Source organism: Tachysurus fulvidraco, chromosome 19 (genome assembly GCF_022655615.1).
Source record: "Tachysurus fulvidraco isolate hzauxx_2018 chromosome 19, HZAU_PFXX_2.0, whole genome shotgun sequence".
Lineage (NCBI taxonomy): Eukaryota > Metazoa > Chordata > Actinopteri > Siluriformes > Bagridae > Tachysurus > Tachysurus fulvidraco.
Window position 1 is genome coordinate 9,743,971 of NC_062536.1, and position 6,000 is coordinate 9,749,970.

General features: G+C 37.4%; 1 long non-coding RNA gene across 2 annotated transcripts in view; it reads right to left on the reverse strand.

The window, feature by feature from the left end:
* LOC113645929 overlaps window positions 1-4,879 on the reverse strand; it is a 128,992-nt gene extending 124,113 nt beyond the window's left edge. Inside the window, exon 1 of one of the 2 annotated variants that reach the window (XR_003441330.2) lies at window positions 4,330-4,879. This is a non-coding gene — a long non-coding RNA (uncharacterized LOC113645929). The remainder of the gene's footprint in view (window positions 1-4,329) is intronic. The other variant, XR_003441329.2, reaches the window with a different exon arrangement.
* Window positions 4,880-6,000: the final 1,121 nt, after the last annotated feature.

The following is a 6,000-nucleotide window of genomic DNA, read 5'->3' on the forward strand; positions in this document are numbered from 1 at the left end:
GTTGATTAACTTCCGGACATTGTTTAAAACTGTATATAAGCAAAGCCCAGAACAGGGACATTATCGTTCTGTTTAAAGATTCTTAAAATGGCAGACTATATACAAAATGTCAAATATTCTCTGCAGCTCAATGATAGGGCTAGAGTGATAGAGAGAGAGCTGTATAAGTGTAAGAGAGGTGTGTGTATCTGTGTGTAAGTGTGTATATAAACTAAAAGCAGTATGTTTGAGAGAAAGCTTTGCTTCCGTGTGTGTTAAATTTGTCTGTGTGTGAGAGCTGTGTGTGTCAGCAAACGGTCTGCGTAAAATTTGTGTGTGAGAGAGCATTATGGGAGCTGTGTGTGAGACAGAGCTGTGTGTGTAAAAGCTATGTGAGCAAACTGTGTGTGTGTGTGTGTGTGTGTGTGTGTGTGTGTGTGTGTGTGTGTGTGTGTGTGTGTGTGTAAAAGCTATATGTGTTTGAGAATTGTGTGTGAGTGTGAGCTGTGTGTGTGTAAAAGCTGCATGTGTGAGAAAACTGTATCTGTGTGAGAGCAGGGTGAATGAGACAGCGCTGTGTGTGAGAGAGATCTGGTGTTTGTGTGTGTCTACTGTGTGTGGTTTGAGAACTGCTTATGTATAAATATCGTGTGTAGGTGAGACCTGTGAGCATATTCCTGCTACAAAGAAATGAAATTGTGACCACAACTCATGTTTTTTTCACATAAGCCCTCCTTTCCATTTGTGGGAATAAAGCATATGTATTTAGCTGAGCAAAAGCTGTACAAAATGCCATACAGCCTGCCATTGATAGTACATGAAAAGCCTTCATTGACCAGTCTGAGCACCTTTATCTGGTTTAATCCTGAATTGCTGTCTGCCGGCTTTATTTGATCTTAGGTTAATAATGCTGGTTCTCCTTTGGACGTGACGTTTTTCTTTTTTGCAGATTTGGCAACCCATATCTGAAAAAGCCACAAAACACAATCACAAATGTTTAATGGAGACAAAAGACAAGGAGCGAATGGCTACACTGTTTAGTATCTTAATATAACTTGAACTTGAAGGGTTATCTGAAGGTTTATTTGATAAGCTAATACAAATATATCATAAACAACATCAACTTAAACAGAAATGCTGCTAAAATTTGAGGTTTTTATGTTACAGATTGTGTGTAAAAATCCATTGTGACTTTTCCCCAAAAAGGAATAGTGGAAAGAAATAAATGTAATAATAAATATGTGAGGCTATTTCACACCACGACTCATGAATTAACCGAAAGCACTGGTGGGTGACATTTGACATAAAAGTCGAAGTAACATCCCATCTGAACCGAGAGTCAAGCTACTTGGGCTTTAAGCATTTAGGGCTGTGTGCTGTGGGGACTCGCTGGTCTATGCATGACTGGAGCTGAATTCTAAACACACCTCACAAGATCAAAGTTTGTGTTCCCTTATGAATTAAATAGTATGACCCATCTGTGCAGGCTTAATAAGACAGGTTCTACATGGTAAAAGGGACTAGGCACTAGCCTTCTCCCCTGTACACAGTAGACTTTTAAGTGGATGTGTTTAAAGTTTCTGTATTTAATAAGGTCATTACTTTTAAATACATTACTAAATGTCACATCATGTTCTTTTAACCGCTTAGCGTTGCATTTAATGTTGGGGAATGTCCTGAAGACAAGTTTCTTGTATCACTTATGTCAGACCACTGATAAACACCCGTTCCCTCTCCAGCCTCTGTTTTTATCTTCTTGAAGTTAATAAGACACAATTTGAACAGAGAAAGTGCAAAGTTGCCTTTCCTGAGGATTTCAGGAGGAAGTCAGGTGGAAGTTTTCCCACACCGATCGTTACGAAGTGCTGGCAGTGGAATGCCTTCAGAAATGTTATACACAAATGCTTAGATTTATTTAAAAGTGATTCAAATTTTATCTTAAACAACATTTTTAGTCCTGTGATGGAAATAGCATATTATGATGTGTGTATTAATATAAACCTGCGATTTGATACAGGTTGTTGAAAATTAATCAACACCCTGGTCCGGACAACACCCTGAATAGAGGATAAAATAATGAAGAAATGAAATAATACATTTATATAACAACCTGACAAACGTGGTATTGTTATACCTGTTATATTAAGTGCTCTGTGTAATATCAACTTCTCCAGAGCATTAATGACCGCACAGACTTCACTTCCGTTTCCTTTACCCTGACAAGGTTTTGGAGCTTAATTTCATTTGTGCACATTGATTTAAATGCTCACTTCAAGGATGAGGAGGTGAGCATTCAATAACCAGTATTGATTCGTTTCACATGACCTTGTGGACATAAAGCCCACACTGTAGAAAAGCCTTGTAGTCTCAACACGGTTGGAAAACTGATACACCTTTCATATGCTAATAGAAAATCATGCAAACATCACAAACTGCCTTGTAGTATTTGGACACTGGAGTCTCAGAGTAGCTCTAGACAGATGGACCAAATTTCTTTATAAAAGGAGCCAGACCAAGGGATGGTGTGCTTCAAATTAATCTTTGCACTCATATTCACAGTTTCTGGAGCCACACTGAGCTGTGGAAGTGCTGCCTTACGACAAGGCTGAAGCTATGGTGTGATGTTAATAATGAACATTTTGTGAACCTTAACCTTAATTGTTGCTGCTACTCTCCTCTCTCTCCTACTCTGATGTTGGGAATATGAAAAAATAAACTGGAGCTCAGGGGCTGTATCATAATCCACAGAGAACATCCATGAATACATAAGAAAGGATGATATACTAGCTAAAGGACATAAACTCACAACGTGGTATAAGCTTAAAATGCAGGGAACATAAAGTCACCACGAACAATGAACAGAGTGAAGCTCTGTAGCAAAGTAATAAAGTAATGAGATAATTACTTCATGAGCCAGGTCTGGAATTAATAAAGTCCAATTAGCATTTTGTTAGATGTTTGATTGCCTTAGCATCTGCTGTACACAACTCTGGCCATTTGCAAACTGTTTTGTTTTTAATTGTAACCCAGTGTTAATAAAATATGAATGAAATGCCATCTCTTTGAAGTGATGTGGTGGAAATCGTGATTCATATTTAATTAACACAGATCCAAACAGAGCTGACACTCTTTATCTATTTAGGCTGGGTGTCGAGGTATCTGATTTTAACCGACATTTGTGCTGTTTTTGCAATGTTCTTCCAAATTGTGGGGGGAAAAAATTCAAGCAATAAAATCATGTTAGGCAGGTTATTTGTCACATCAAATCTCTCCCACTGGCAATTTATATGCCAACTGTGTTAGTATAATCAGGCAATCAGGAAGAATATTGCCACAAGTCACTGTCTAAAACAGGGGTCATCAGACGGCAGACCACGGTACAGACGCAGGCCCAGAAAATATTTCAGACAATCAAATCAAATGATTAAAAAAAGAGCAGCGCAAATAAATGTACAGGAAAATATCTGACCTAACTTTAGTCCTGTTTTTAAAATATGAACCAGTATGGCTTCTGTAGCATCTGTTATACAATATACACACTAGCATCCTATATACTGAATATCACTTCTCATTTGTAGCTCATTCATTCATTGCATTTTATTGCATTTTTTTTTTGTCTTAGACTCTGCTTGAGATTCTGTACGCACTTGCCAATTTTAAACTACTCAACCCACTTCTGTCATCCAACACCCAAACATACATATGGAACTGTGCAATTATCATAATACTGTGGCACTCATCCCTGATGTGTTAACAGTGTAACTGTCTTAAACTGTGCAATTCTGCAGACAATGGGTTGTATGGGTGTCTACTTTTGAAGGAGTAAAAGGGAGGTATGACTGTTTTAGGATAAAGAATGGCCAGGTCAGAGTCTTAGTGGTAATAATTTAACAGTTTATTAATATTGTGAGAAATAGAATCAACTCTGTTTGTTGGGAAATACTGTGGACAGGTACAAACACTGCAGGACCAGGATATATTAACAGAAAAAAAATCTGTGGTCACAGCGTAAATGTGATTTAAAAACATATCAATACACAAAAAGTAGCACCACAAGTACCAACTTATAGCTGAAATTTAATAATTAATGGCAATGCATTCTAAGATAACTTTTGACACCCTTTCAGTGTCCGCGCCAGAGAGTAGAGAATGAGGGGGCCTCATGTTTAACGGGGGGGGGGGGAATAGTGAATAGTCATTCACCTACTATTACTATTATTAAACTTCAATAAACATAATAAAATATTAAACGTGTCACTCACTGTAAACTATAACCATGACTCTAAAGTGCAAGACACAAATTAGCCACCAGCATATAACCAAACGTACTAAAGCAAAAAGGCATCTTACCTTTAGAAGAGCTGCAGGCGACGAGAGGAATTCAATTTTTGAAGAAAAAGGTCCTTCAACGAATGGCGAATTTTTTTTCCCGCTCAAATGCAAATTAAAACAATGTTTTAGTAGATGTTTTCAGACGAACTTCGCAAACTTTAGAATAACGATTTCACTGACCATTTAGCCTACTGATTTACGTTACTGACGTAGTGGCAGCGTGAATGTAATTGGCTGACTATGTTAGCACTGCATTATGGGTTAGTACAATTATTATTTTTTTTAATTAACTTATACTCTTTATTCTTTAACCAGTATTCATGGTATAATAAAAGTAATTTGTAAAACATTTTTTTAAATTATTAAGTTCGTTATTATTTTGAGAAGTAAGGAGGCACAGTGACTCAAGTGGACGGGCCATGCCCCCCAGGGCCCACTCGTGGCACCGACACTGCACCCTTTATTTATGTTAGTTAAAGTTTAATTAAGGGACATTATCTAGACTTTTCGTTTTCAAAAAAAAAAAACACAAGAAAAAAAGCATGGAATATACGACACCACAACAGGCTATACTAAATAGACTAAATAGAGAGACTAAACAAGTAAGAGCTTAATCACAGGAATCACAAAACAAGAGAGTGCATAGACAAGGGCATGTGATAGGGTCCTGCTGATTGGGTCACGTGATTTGTCTGATTGAGTGGATGGGTAATGTAGTCCAGGGCACACTGTACCTACACACTAAGCCAGCTCTGATAATACAGTAAAGAAAACACTTTAACAGGACAGTTAAAAATGTAACTTCAATACTCAGTTCTGATTTAAAAGAAAGAAGAAGCGCAAAAATGAATCCCTAAAATGTCAAGGCACACAGTCTTGTCAAGGCAAATTTAATTTCAGAATGTTCTGTGCTGACTTCTTCGTGATTGTTTGTTAGAACATACCACTGTTTATAAGGGTAAATGTAAACAAGTACAATTGGAAGAAACATAAGCGTCAAGTATAATGGAAAGCCCAGATCAGCCTTAAATCTAGTTCACTTACAGTATTAATAACCAGCATTTGAATCTGTAACATGTACATCACATCATGCATGTTTAGTATTTACATATGTGTATATTCTGATGATGAAGGCAGGTTTACATGGGAATCAGTCTCATATTTAACAGAATAGGAATTTCATTCAGATGTTTTTCATTCAGATTGTACAGATGTTCAATTAGTAGTAAAAACATTAAAAGACTATATAATAAAATACTATAGCTCCTGGTGGAACTGTCTTCAGGAAAAACTGTATGGAATCAAGTCCTGACAGCTTGCACATACTTAAATAGTCAAAATATGGAGTGAGTGATGCAGGCATATTACTTTGTAATGATTAACTATAAACCACTTATGAACATGACTTTGCTCTTTCCTTAAAATGTAATATGGGACTGAGAGCCACAGTACAAGTGTTATGGGGGATACATATTGTATGCCAAAAATAATTTCGATTACTTTCTGACAGATCAGTCATAGCAGCTCAGATATAAATGTGTATCATCCCAGGCCATGGACAGAGATGCTTGCTACCGAGACAGCTCCTTGTCTTGTCACAGTGGCTTTGGGGATAGGATGAGGGCTGAGGCTATGAGATTACTCCCCATCCCCACCTCCTGGCAGCTCATAGAGGCCATCAGCTGCCAT